The sequence below is a fragment of the Crocuta crocuta genome, unplaced genomic scaffold, assembly GCF_008692635.1.
Source record: "Crocuta crocuta isolate KB4526 unplaced genomic scaffold, BGI_CrCroc_1.0 scaffold163, whole genome shotgun sequence".
NCBI classification, from domain to species: Eukaryota; Metazoa; Chordata; class Mammalia; order Carnivora; family Hyaenidae; genus Crocuta; species Crocuta crocuta.
Window position 1 is genome coordinate 1,471,042 of NW_027529533.1, and position 14,232 is coordinate 1,485,273.

The 14,232-nt window shown below is 46.4% G+C and overlaps 1 long non-coding RNA gene across 1 annotated transcript in view; it reads left to right on the top strand.

The window, feature by feature from the left end:
- The first annotated feature begins 13,507 nt into the window (after nucleotides 1–13,507).
- The window catches only part of LOC144229224 (uncharacterized), an 18,694-nt gene continuing 17,969 nt past the window's right edge, over nucleotides 13,508–14,232 (top strand). The window contains exon 1 of the long non-coding RNA XR_013334405.1: nucleotides 13,508–13,815. This is a non-coding gene — a long non-coding RNA (uncharacterized LOC144229224). The remainder of the gene's footprint in view (nucleotides 13,816–14,232) is intronic.

Below are 14,232 nucleotides of genomic sequence, written 5' to 3' on the forward strand. Positions count from 1 at the left end.
AATACTAAAAATCCAGAGTGCTTATATGTTTGGAAGAGGCATGAAGGGAAGAAGATCATGCATTGCCAATGAATTTCCAACAATTCCGCAGCGAGTGGAAAAGAGACGTGGGCTAAGTGTAATGGGTAGCCCTCCAAGTAGCAGGCATAGGCAACTGCCTAAAATCAGCAAGGAGAAAATGAACATGACTGTTTCATAATACTTTAAAATAGCCTCCGAGAAGAGGTAGGAAGGAGAGGACATTGTTGTTCTGATTTTAGAGATAAGAAGCCAACACCCAGAGAAGCCACTTTGAGCCCCAGATCAAGTCCAAACGGAACACAGGCTGAATTCTTAGCTTCCTTCCAGTTGGCTGGCTCAGGCTTTCTTTCTCCTAATTCTGAACTCACGCTACCCTGCCTGTTAGTCTCCTGCTAAGGTATCTTTTGAAGGTAGCAGGGTGCTTGGGAAGCAGAGGCGGGAGAGGGAAATATGTTTCTGTTTTTAAAGAATAATTCATATAGGACCCTTCTCTCAAATAGCTCAAGGCACTTCTGTGAGAAGCACTGCGGGAAGAGAACAGAGTGACCAGATCCCTCGGAGCATCAATAATGCAGAGTGACTTCTTTTAACTAGAGGTTGTCAATTTGACTTCCCCTAGATCAGTGGGGGATCAAAAGTCACCAGTGGCTAGCAGACCTTATTTGAGTGGAGGATGCAGTTTCAGCCCCATCGCCGCTAACGGCCAGCCACATCAAACAGCCACCTTGATGCTTTGGTGTTCTTTCGCCTGCCCTTTGATCAGCTGTGGCTGTAACTGCACAGCATCCCGCAGGGGCCGCAGCACCTAACTGGATCATTCTTACCTAAGAACCAGAGTTGCTGCAGGGCGAATCATTCATGTTCACACTCGGAGGCCCCAGCTTTGGGAAGCCCAGCTCTGACCCCATTTGGCAAGACAGCTATTCCAAATAATAAGACACGCCATACATGTATCCACCGTACCCATTAATTCAGCCAACATGGATTGATCACCGAGCACCTAAGTTACATCCGTGTCCTTCTCCCTTCTTTCCTCCCCATCAAATCCTCCCCTTCCGTCAATGCACTCAAGTGTTTCTTCTTTGTTGAAGCCTCTCTTAGACCTTCCCACGGTGACCTTTCCTCTCTTTTCACCCCTCCCACTAATTGTAACTGGGCCTGTTTGACCTGTAATCGTTCTCTGTTTTTTTACCCACTATCAGTCCTGCGTTCGCACTGACAAGGACCACGTGGCGTACAGTGCTGCTTTTACAGTGCTCCCTGTGTAGCTGCGGTCCCAGAACTGTTCTGCAAGTGGATTTCTCTCCTAAGGGAGAAGGAAGCAATGTGTATTGGTAGCTTTGGGGTAGAGGGGAAGGGCTTCATTCTCTTTTCTGAATTACACTTGAAAATTAATCAATGTGAGCTTCACAACAGTAGGGATTTGTGCCGGTTTTATTTACTGCTTTGTACCCAGGTCTAAACTAGTGCCCAACAGGGAGGTGATGGCCAGTACTATGGAAAGAATGAATCCATCTATCAGCCTGTTCATGGGAGGAGGGGCGGTGTTCGTAAACTATCCAGAAATGTGAACTTGGGGTGAATGGGGAACAACGGAGAGGGAAATAACCCATTGGCTTCCCTCAGCTTCTTTCCTGAGCACATTCCCCATTTTTCTACTTTGAAGAAAACCAATTGCAAGTGAAGCTTTACTCTCCTGGGCCCATCTGTCTTAAGCAGCAACTACACCTTACAAAATTCATGCAAAATAAACAGATCCCCAAGGCATTAAAAAATAATTACTGAAAACATCTTTTCATTAAATGCTCTCCTTGAGTCACACAACACATCACAATAGATCCCTTGCGACTCGCAGTTATAGACGCACTCTGTGAATGCTTGCGGATCTAAACTAACTTGCTCCAAGAAACAAAAGGATCCAGGATGCTGAATGTGGGTCTGTGCTTCTGCCTCAGCAGGTCTTAAATTAGAGCAGTAGAGATGACGAAATGTGCCTGCCTCTTATTCTTTCAGGAAGCATCTCCTGAGACTTATTTTTTAGTAATTAGTAAGGCAAGTAAGAGAGGGTCCCCAATTCCCTACGTCCCACTCCATTAATCAACAAAGTGGGTTGCTCTCTAAAAGCATGAACTGCAGCTTTGATTCTCTGCCAAATAAATGTTAAATAATCAACCGTCAACTCTAGAGAGAGCACAAAAGATAAAGCAGAAAAGGCCAGTTTTTTCAGAACAACCATGTCAAGGAGGTAAGGCCCATGAATGTGAAGTTGAAAAGTGCAGTCAGTCAGGATATTCTGACTCATGGTCAGTGTGGGTCTACGCTGCTGGCCCAGGAGAGAGCTGCTCTCTGCTCCATGCCCTGAGCTACAGAAGGAATAGAAGAGAGAAGATGGGTTTTTGTCTTCATCACTGACACATTCCAAAGTGAAGTCTCTGGTGTCTGGATGTGACTCTTGGATATTTTGTTATCAGCAATAAACAAAACAAAAGAATGTAACGAAGAAAGGTGACCAAAAAGGCCAATACCTTCCCACCCCAACAAAACCAAACAGGATACCGGAGTCTCCTGAGTCCAGGGCCTCTAGCCAACACCTGGCTTCAATGCAAATGAGACTGGCAATATATTGCTGGTCAATTCAGGTAGTTTAACACTACCGTTTAAGCCAAGGATTTAAAATAGGAGAAAGAAAAATTTCAAACCCACAGATACAGACATCTCAGAATTAAAGGATGTAAGAACTTGGCACAGGTATGGTTTCAACGCACTATACATTTTTAGCATTATGGAGGGATGTTCTTTGAACACATCCGAGAGGGTCCCCCGGGGGAGCTGGCCTTCTGATCCTCTTCCGCCGGCACAGACAGCCCTTTGACCTAAGAGGATGCCGTCTAAGGGTCCAAGGTAGATGAGTAATGTCACTATTATTGGCCTTTTAAAAATCCACCGGAATTTCAGGACCATGGTCAAAGCAGGTAAGAGATTGGTAGAGGCATCTGAGTCATCTTTCTGGAAATCCCTATTTCAGAAGCCCCAAGGGGATGTAAGCTCCTGAAAGCAAACCCTAGAGGCTCGCAGGTGGGAATAGGCCCCGAGGCGAAGAATAACGCGGTCCCAAGGGCGCCAGGGCTCGCAGAGCTCTGGGGGACCCCGAAACCCCCCCGCGCCCCACCCCGNGCAGGCGACCCCCCCGCCCCAGCTGTGCTGGAGAAGCCAGTCACCCACGCCTGCGCCTGGCTACGCACGGTTTTACTTTCCAGTGTGCTTCATACCTATGTGGATGCGGTGCGCGCCCCGCGCGATGAAATAAAATAGATTTCCGATCATGGTAGTAATAACGCAAAATTCTGATGGTCCCAGCCCTAGGAGGCCTGCCTGAAGAGTATAAGCTTTCCTCTACTTTGACTCCTCTTCCTTTATCTATCTATCTATTTATTTATTTATTTAATTTATTTATTTAGGTCTTTACTGTTTTTACCTTTTTCTGAAGCTTACCCATCTCCAGCACCCCTCTCTCCATCCCTCTTCCCTTGAGTAATGGTTTATCTGTCCACAGGGTTATGAACTACACAGTTAACACTAAAATTAACACCTTTTTGGCATTTGGTTTATTTAGCAACATCTCCCAGAACCCTGCCCTGTATCAAGGAGTTCACACCTTGACAGGTTTGGCCTCAAAGGCCTGCATAATGCATTGCCGCCAAGGGAAGCCACCCTCAAAGTGTGGGGGCCATGGAGGAAGGAAGGGAATGAGGTCTCCCTCAGATGCAATTTGATGCCCCATCAGGATTGCATCTTGGAGGCAAGGAGCAGCCTTCCAAGGAGGGGTCATGTGTTTTCTTGTGGTACTGGGGCTACAGGGCAAAGGGCACAAGGGAGGACAGCCAAACCCCAGAAAGAGCACAGGGACCCCCCCCACCCCCCCCGCCGGCCGCTTGGGGCCAGTAGGCCAGTCTAGAGAAAAGCACCCACACCTTCCAAGAAAGGGCTGTTCTGTTCAAGGACTAGGCCATTTCCCATAACTAGTCAGTCAGGGAGGAATTTTGTTCACGCCTCTTGTCATGTCATTGCTCTGGCTGGGGATGTCAAGTTTCTGATTCATCTCCAGACCGAAGAGGAATCAGATCAGCAAGGATGGAAGGGACCTGAGGCTGCCCCATGAGCCAGCTGCAGGTGAGTTTTTCAGGGCCACGCCCTGCGTGATAAGGGAGGTTAAGTTTCCACTCAAGCAGATGTTCACAAAATGGGTCTGGAATCCCATAGAACCTGTTTAGGGAAACTCTGGAGGAGACCCTAGGCCGTGCCCTGTGGAAGTGGAGCCATCAGAGATGGGGAGCAGTGGGGGAGGACTATGCAGCAGCTGCATTTGGTCCCAGATTCCATTTCCATCTGTTTTTTCAGGTTGAGAGGCTAGAGGTCCACAGCTGGTTAAGCCAAAAACTTGTAAACCCCAAGTCTAGCAAAATGTTCGAAATGCTCAGCAAATCCCTGATGTTGGAAATCACTGTGGCCCCCGCCTTTTTAAATTTTTTATGTTTTTTTTTTTTTAATTTATTTTTGAGAGAGAGAGACAGCGCAAGCAGGGGAGGGTCAGAGAGAGAGGCAGACACAGAATCCCAAGAGAAGCTCCAGGCTCTGAGCTGTCAGCACAGAGTGTGGCCCCTTTTTTAAAAAGACTGTAAAGATTAAAACTCTAGGTGAAAGCTTTCCCCGACATGAATAGCTCCTTTTCAAATGGCATGTCCTGGAAACCAGAGAGCTGAGTCTCTGACTGGATTTGGCAGAATTTAAAACACAAGTGATCTGGGGCGCCTGGGTGATTCAGGCACCTGAGGTTCAGTCCGTTAAGCGACTGACTTCGGCTCAGGTCATGATCTTACGATTCGTGGGTTCAAGCCCCGCGTCTGGCTCTGTGCTGACAGCTAGCTCAGAGCCTGGAGCCTGCTTCAGATTCTGTGTGTGTGTGTGTCTCTCTCTCTGACCCTCCCCTGCTCGCACTGTTTCTCTCTGACTCTCAAAAATAAGTAAAACACATTTTAAAAAATTTTTAAATAAATAAAACACAAATGATTTGTTCATTTATTCAGCATCTATTTCCTAGGCAACTTTTAGGTGCCAGGTACCCTGTTGGGATACAAAGCTGCGTCCTGCCTCATAGAGAGATTTATCTCAGTGGAAATCACGAGAACACAGACAGGAATTGAAGAGTGCCCTGTGGGCAGAAATCAGGTCAGTGGTCACAGGGCCTGGATGTGGGGAGAGGAGGTTGAGTCCAAAGGGGTGTGAGGGAACATTTTAGGGTGATGGAAATAGTCCACATCTCTGATGTGGTGGTGGTTTTATGTCTGTAAACGTGCACCAAAATTCATAGAATTGGAAGCCTTTCAAGGGTGAATATGACTAAATATAAATTATACCTCAACAGGGGCACCTGGGTGGCTTAGTCTGTTAAGCGTCCGACTTCAGCTCAGGTCATGATCTCACGGTTCGTGGGTTCAAGCCCCGCGTCAGGCTCTGTGCTGACAGCCGGCTCAGAGCCTGGAGCCTGTCTTCGGATTCTGTGTCTCCCTCGCTCTCTGACCCTCCCCTGTTCATGCTGTCTCTATCTCTCTCTCAAAAATAAATACAACATTAAAAATTTTAAAAAAATTATACCTCAACAAACCTGACTTGTGGAAAAGAGATCTAAGAAATGTATGGACCAATTATACAAGTAAACATGTCTTATTTTATTTTGTAGAAATGACAAGACACACCTGGTACAAATACTTCAGAAACCAGCGGGTGGATGTTATTTGCACTTCTAGTAGAAAAAGAAATCTCAGTTAGAGATAGATTAATTTTACCACCAAGAATTGTTCTGGAAGAGCACCTGGATGGCTCAATCGGAAGAGTGTACAACTCTTGATCTGGGAGTCATGAGTTCAAGCCCCACATGGGGTGTAGAGATTACTTAAATAAATAAAAACTGAAAAAGAAAGAGGTATTCTGGAAAAAAGGAATGGGAGAGAACACTGGCTGTCTCTCAGTTGCCACGCAGCTGTGAAAGCAAACTTCTGGTAACAAAGCATTTGAGGAACAAAGAAGTGCAAACGACAAATCACTGATTTTATATTATTTAGAGCAAAGTTTATCTTGAAACCAAAATATCATCCTCCTTGCATTTTCTTCCTTTTCTTTATGTTTATTTATTTTTGATAGAGAGAGAGAGAGAGAGAGGAAGTGGGGGAGGGGCAGAGAGAGAGGGAGACAGAGGATTCTAAGCAGGTGCCACACTATCAGCAGAGGCCCTGATGTGGGGCCTGTAAAATAACAGCTTTATTGAAACATAATTCACATACCATAAAATTCACCTTTTGAAGTGTATAATGCAGTAGTTTTAGCATATTCACAGAGTTGTATATCTATCACTGCTATTTAATTTAAAAATTTCTTAATGTTTATTAATTTGAGAGAGAGAGAGAGATGGAGCATGAGCAGAGGAGGGGCAGAGAGAGAGACAGACACACAGAATCTGAAGGAGGCTCCAGGCTCTGAGCTGTTAGCACAGAGCCCCATGCGGGGCTCAAACTCATAAGCTGTGAGATCATGACCTGAGCTAAAGTCAGATGCTTAACCGTCTGAGCCACTCAGGTGTCTCACAACTATTTAATTTTAGCATATTTCATCACTCCAAAAGGAAACCCCATACCTTCTGCCAGGTCATATGGTAATGTTGTGTTTACCAGCGGTTGTGAGATGTTGTGAAAGCCCAGCAGTTAAAACTCCTCGTCCCTTTCTGGATACTCTACTTCAAATGCCCCTGGCCATTCCTCAAAGGTGACTTGTTTGCAGGCTTCCTAGCCCTGCGTCTCTTCTTGGGTTATACCAGTGTTTTCAAAACCACATTCCGTGAGGGGAGCTTGGGGGGCTCTGGTCATGATCTCACAAGTCGTGGGTTCGAGCCCCGCATCGGGGTCTGAGCCTGGAGTATGCTTTGGATTCTGTGTCTTTCTCTCTCTCTCTCTCTCTCTCTCTCTCCCCCCCCTCCTCCACTCTCTCTCTCTCTCAAAAGTAAATAAACATTTTAAAAAATCTTTAAAAATCCACGTTCAGTTATTTGGGAAGCGTTGGGCTAAACACAGTAAAGTATGTTCCTTTGGCCAGGGTCTCATGTCTCAAAATTGTTACCTGGCCAATATTCTTTGAGAATCTCAAGAAGGATATATAGAATGCAGCTTTTCTCTAAATTCCTCTCCTCTCCTCCCTTCCCCAAACCCACCTGCTTGCAAAACTCCCTGTCTTGAAAAGCAGCCTCATCACACACCACGTTTCCCAAACCACAAATCGGGGCTTCACCCTTGATTCTTCTGCTTCTCTTAAGCCCAGAATTCCCTGCAGACAGAATGAAGAGTATCCCTCATTGTAATGTTTATTTATTTACCAAATACTTACCAAGCGCATTCTAGATAGCATCTGGCTTGGGAAGCTTACACTCTAATCTCAAGGATGGGACCCACACAGCCGAAAAGCTAAATAACAACCTGAGATGTATCACTAGGTAACAAATATGCATTACAGATAATATCATGCTGCAGGCTCGGTGAGAAACATCTTTGTGGGCTGAGAGGTCAGACGAGGAGTCAGGAAGTACTGTTCTGTTGCTTGGAAACAGCTTTCGCAATGGGAGGTAATTTAACACGGCTATCCAAAAAGCCTCATAGAATGTTAAAACTGGAAGACATATAAGCAATCATTTGTCAGTACTCTCATTTTCCATAGAGGACACTGAAACCCCCAGAGACCAAATGATGGGTGTTAACCTGCATTCACTTAGTATTTATTGAGTGCCCACTGCATGCAAAGGCTGCACTCATTCAAAACAGCAGGCAAGGGGTGTCCGACTCTTGGTTTCGGCTCAGGTCATGGTCTCATGGTTTGTGGGTTCAAATCCCGCATCGGTCTCTGTGCTGACACATGGAACCTGGTTGGGATTCTCTCTTTCCCTCTCTGTCTGCCCCTCCACTGCTCTCCCCCTCTTTCAAAATAAATAAACACATTTTAAAAATTTTTTCAAGAGGGGTGCCTGGGTGGCTTAGTCGGTTAAGCGTCCGACTTTCGCTAAGGTCATGATCTCGCGGTTCATGGGTTCAAGCCCCGTGTCGGACTCTGTGCTGACTGCCAGCTCGGAGCCTGGAGCCTGTTTCAGAGTCTGTGTCTCCCTCTCTCTCTGACCCTCCCCTGCTCACGCTGTCTCTCTCTCCTAGAAATAAATAAAAAACATTTAAAAAAAAAAAAAGAAAAATTTTTCAAGAACATTAAAAAAAAACCAGCAGCAGGTAATGTGAAACTAATCCTCAAAGGGCACCTGGTATCTGGGAAGAAACTAACCTGTGTCAAGGGAGCCCAAGGGGCAGGGTTGTGATGGCAAAGTGGCAGAACCAACTGGTAGTTGTAAACTGGGTCACTAGTCCTTCAACTTACCCTTGAAAATGCATGAATTAAAATAGTTAATCACAGGTTAGTTCTTTCTCCATGAGTAATAGGGTAGGAGAATTCGCCACCCACCGTACCTGGCCCTCCTTTTCAGATACCTAGGTAGGAGATTCTGAAGCAATCTTTTCAGGGTCCGCTCCAGGGAAGGTGGTACAGCCTGAATTTTTGGGAAGCGGAAACACTGCAGGCTGGTATTAGGACCATATAGACAGAGATGGGGCAGAGCCTCACTCTCAGGTGTTGTTTTGTTTTTTTTTTTTGGTTTTGTTTTGTTTTTTTTCTTCTACTTGAGTTATTTTAAAATTTTTTAATGTTTATTTATTTTTGAACTAGAGAGAACAAGTGGGGGACGAGGAGAGGGGACAGGAGGGGGTCAGGAGCGGGCTCTGTGATGACAGCAGCAAGACCCATACCGGGTTCGAACCCACGAACCGTGAGATTGTGACCTGAGCCAAGGTTAGGTGAAAATATGTAAAAAAAAAAAAAAAAAAAAATCTTGAAAATGAAGGCACACTCATAGAGAAATTGGGGAAGACAGGAAAAAAGTCACAGCTGTAGATAGAGTAAACAGGAACTGGCTTTTCAGTCCCAGGAGATTAGAGATTTCCAATTCTGGGCTTTCTGGAGGCCTGACTTGAGTTTGAAGTTGTCTATTTCTCATTGTTTGTAGAAGCTCCAACGTCCTGAAAGTCCTGAAAGTAGCCTCACTTCCTTAGTTCCCTGTTCTTGCCCCGAGTGTGTGTGTGTGTGTGTGTGTGTGTGTGTGTGTGTGTGCTCCCAGCGCCGCTTGAAATGAGTGTACTTTTTCATGTTTGCCTTTAGTTTTCAAACAAGCCAAGAGAGACCCCATGGGTCTGGCGGGGCCTCGCACAGGCCTGCCCTGCGGAGTGATGTCGGGTAGCCCGAGGCGGGGCTTCATTATCCTCCCCCTGTCTGGCTTTGCATGCATGAAACAGCCTATCCCTAGAGAGGAGTTTTAAAATAATAATATGTAGTGTGAGATGAGATCACAGATATGAAAGCTCTTCTTTGAAGTTAAAAACATTTCAGGCTGCAAATGCACGGTACTGATATTACTTATTAATGAGTATATTTGATACTGTCTTTGTCCGGCTCCTAGGCATATTTGCATGCATTCATTTAAAAATACAGTCATCAGCATTGTGTGTGGCTCAAAGACTAACATAGAAGTTTAATTACTAATAAATACTAATAGGTACACAGATATACAGAGGAGGCCATCCGGCCAGGCTCATCAATTTCATCACCAACCAAAAGGAATTAAAAATTGATACCACAGGAGACTCTCTTCCTTCCCTACAGTGTGAGACAAAGGAATGCTTGATGGTGAGGGTAAGGGATGCTCTTCCCTTTCCTGCCTGCTAAGTGTCAAATAGGATAGGAACTCCCAAAGGACACCTCCCAACCAAGCAGTCCCAAACTGCTTAGCAAACATCAGCGCATGATGGAGAGGTGAGTGCTGAATTGCATGGTGACGTGACCTGCTAAGCAGTTTTTAAGCAGAAGGGCTGTAGGGTTTAACACACAACCCTATCGTCTTGCACTATATGAATCGGGACTCCTTGTGATGTTTGACACACTTGTCAAGTCTGGAACAGCACGGGCAATCCCAACACTGAGCTAACACCTGGAACAAAGCAGGTGTTCAGCAAGTATTTTGTAGGATGAGTGAAAAATTGAAAGGGGCACCTGGGTGGTTCAGTCGGCTAAGCGTCCGACTTCGGCTCAGGTCATGATCTCGTGGTTCATGGGTTCGAGCCCCGCATTGGGTTCTGTGCTGGCAGCTCAGAGCCTAGAGCCTGCTTCCGATTCAGTGTCCCCCTCTCTCTCTGCCCCTCCCCCGCTCAGGCTCTGTCTCTCTCTGTCTCAAAAACTAAATAAACTATTAAAATTTTTAAAAAAAGAAAAATTGAAAAAATTGAATCATTCAGCAACCAATCTCATGCCACAAGATCCCAACCTCCCCATCACATACATTCTCTTTGGTCCCTCTGACACCCTCTGATTCACATCTATAAAATTTTGAACTGCATGATCATGAGAAAGTAGAACCCAAGACAAGCAAAAGTCCAGAGGCCTATTGCGGGTCCACTGCCTATTCTCACTTTCCCCACACCCAAGAGCCACATTCCCAGCTTAGTATGGCCAGCGTGCCCTCTGTAAAGGTGGGGTCCTGACCCATCTAAGGATTTGATACATATCCCTTCTCCTGTACAACCCCACTCAACAAGCAGTTATTAAAAACCATTGGTACAGGGGCACCTGGGTGGCTTAGTCGGTTAAGCGTCCGACTTTCGCTTAGGTCATGATCTCGCGGTTCGTGGGTTCGAGCCCCGCGTCGGGCTCTGTGCTGACTGCCAGCTCAGAGCCTGGAGCCTATTTCAGAGTCTGTGTCTCCCTCTCTCTCTGACCCTTCCCTGCTCACGCTGTCTCTCTCACTCTCCTAGAAATAAATAAAAATATTAAAAAAAAAACATTGGTACAATTTATACCATGCCAGGCTGTATGGAGAAGAGCAGAAATTATAAGCTATGGCCTCTCATCTCAAGAACTAGGATTATAGTTAGGAATAATCTGCATTGTTCTTTATTTATTCCACAAGCATTTATTGAGCATATGTGCTAAGTACTGTTCTAAGTGTTAGGGATTCAATGTTAACCAAAGCAAAGAACTTCCTTGCTCTTATGATGTTGACATTCTGGAGGGGGAAGACAAAAAATAATTATACAAACAAACACACAGTACAAATTCAGATAAGTGCTATTAAAATGAAATCAGGTCATAGAGAAACTATTTTATTTGAGATTTTTAAAAAATTGTTTTAGGGGCGCCTGGGTGGCTTGGTGGGTTAAGCGTCCGACTTTCGCTTAGGTCATGATCTCGCGGTTCGTGGGTTCAAGCCCCGCGTCGGGCTCTGTGCTGACTGCCAGCACAGAGCCTGGGGCCTGTTTCAGAGTCTGTGTCTCCCTCTCTCTCTGACCCTCCCTGCTCACGCTGTCTCCCTCCCTCCTAGAAATAAAAAAAAATATTTTAAAAAATTGTTTTAATGTTTATTATTTTTGAGTGAGAGAGAGAGAGCAAGCAGGGGAAGGGCAGAGAGAGAGGCAGACACAGAATTGAAGCCTGCTCCAGGCTCTGAGCTGTCAGCACAGAGCCTGATGTGGGGCTTAAATCCATGAACTGCATGATCATAACCTGAGCCAAAGTCAGATGCTTAACCAACTGAGCCACCCAGGCTCCCCTATTTGAGGTCTTAATGGCAAGACTTGAGGACAGAGCTCCAGAAAGAGGGAAGAGCAAATTCAAAGTCACCCAGGTGGGAACATAAACTTGAAGTGTTGAGTAATACTGGCTGCCCATTCACACCATGCCCTTCACATCTTCCCTTTGGGAGCAGATATAGGGTTGGGTGTAAGACAATCTGCCTTCGGGAAGCTACAGCAGCCCTTGTGAGCACTGAATTTTACTAGATTGTTTGATTGTTTTGGAGGAGGTAAAGCCCTGTCTTCTCCTGTAGAGCTGTTTTTGTATCGAGCAGTGAAATATCAATAAGCTCCAAAGATAAGCACTCAGGAGCCAAGAAGGTGCTTCAGCAGGTTACCCTAAGGTGGCCACTGCAGCATAGAAAGAATCTGGGGTGAATGTTGGGAGCAAGTGGCCGCTTCCTCCATGCTGGGGATGCTTCTGCAAAAGGGAGCAACCCCTTGATCCACTCGAGATGGAAGGCATTTTCCAAAATCGATCTGGGACAACATGATATTCTGTGTGGCTCCCAGTTTCTATGAAGCAAGAAGCATCTCAGACTACATGGATGGGCAAGAAACGGAAAGAAGTGGTGCTTCATACAAACCCACAGAGGGAGGCGAGTTCACATCAAGATGGGATCCGGTCTGCTCACGAAAGACAAAGGCACCAGGTGAGGACAAGGAGGTGACACTTTGGTGTGTATTGGTTTGAGCCATTTTTCAGAATTTATCTCACATCAGAGACTCTTTGTGCAAACTTGGAATCATTCTGGATGTAGGGTTTTTATTGAATGGTATGAAATAACATATAATAACATATAACATGAATAAGTCATGTAATTTCTTTACAAGAGGGTATCATTAGTAAGACATTGATAATATAACCATAACCAATTTCTCTAAGGATTAAATTTATCCTTCCAGTAAAGGCCCGATAATTTGGAAAGGAAGAAAGGAGGGAAGGTGGTATGTACAGCTCTCACTAACAAACTTAAGCATCACTTTAGGGGCACCTGGGTCTCTCAGTCGGTTAAGCGTCAGACTTTGGCTCTGGTCATGATCTCACGGTTTGTGGGTTCCAGCCCCCCGTAGGGCTCTGCGCTGACTACCAGCTCAGAGACTGGAACCTGTTTTGGATTCTGTATCTCCCTCTCTCTCTGACCCTCCCCTGCTCACGCTGCCTCTCTCTCAGAAATAAATAAAACATTAAAAAAAATTTTAAGGCATCACTTTAATCCTGTGTAATTTATTGTCATGGAAGTTAATAGACTGGTGGGGGGAGGCGGGACCGTGTATTTGGGAAGCAGAACACTGTGTTGTGATTTTTAGATCAGACACAGGGAGGCAGCAGTGAGCCAATGAGAAGCAGGAACAATGAATGAATGGTAACAGCTTTGAGCCAGAAAGTTTGACTCCAGACAAGAAGCCAAGCTAGCTGTTTAAAATCATTTCAACCAAACAGAAACACTTTGTTTTAAAAACTTTAAAGTTAAACATTAGCAGAATTCACCTCTCTAGCATATGCTTTCTGCTTCCCGTTAGTGCTTAATTTCCTCACTTCCCAAATGCTTTGCTTTGCTTATCGACAATTTTTTTTAAGATTTTTTAAAAAAGGTTTTTAAGTCATCCCTACACACAACACGGGGCTTGAAGTTACAACCCCGAGATCAAAAGTTGCATGCTGTACCGAGTGAGATAGCCAGGCACTCCAACAACACTCTTTTTTAATCCATTTAGAAGTCTGAGCATTTTAAAGCTGACAAGCATCTTCCTGAGGAGTCCGAGCTGAAGCCCTGGGAGCGGATCCAGATGCCCCCACCCACAAGGGCGCAGGGCGCCAGGCGGGCGGTGCGCTAGGTAACGAGGCCCGCCTTCGCGGAGCACCCACGGTGGGCTGGGGCCGACAACATCGTTAGAGCAAATTGGTTTCCACGGGCTCCTTTTTAAGTGAGGGAACACGGCGGCACCACCTCTTCCTCCCCAAAGAGGACTCACCGCATCCCTGCCCGCCTGAAACCTGATTGGACGCTGCAGGCTGGAGCTTTCGTAAACGAAGGTACCCGTGCCAACCCACCTTTACCCCGGAGCGGGGGTGCAAGTGAGAGAGGCCTAGAAGCAAAGGGCGGGGGCTGGGGGGTGTTTACTGAGGGCAGGCCGGGCACCCCAAGGGGGTGTTGGGGAATGACACCCCAGGAAGGGAGAGCCTGGCCTCACTCTCCAGGTGGCCCCGCAGGGCGGGCCCCTCGGTGAGGCCTTTGTTAGGCTGGCAGGCCGGGCTTGGGCTGCAGACTCAGCCAGGGCCGCCCTCCCGGCTCCCGCTTCCCTTCCCTTCGCGCAGCCGGCGCCTCTGTCCGCCCAAGCCCTGCCCTACGGTGCTGTGCTTCCCTTTGCCTTTGTCCCGCGACGACCAGTCGCTAGAGAGATGGTAGCTGGAGAGGGGGGGGGGGGGGGGGGGGAGGGTGGGGGGGGGGGG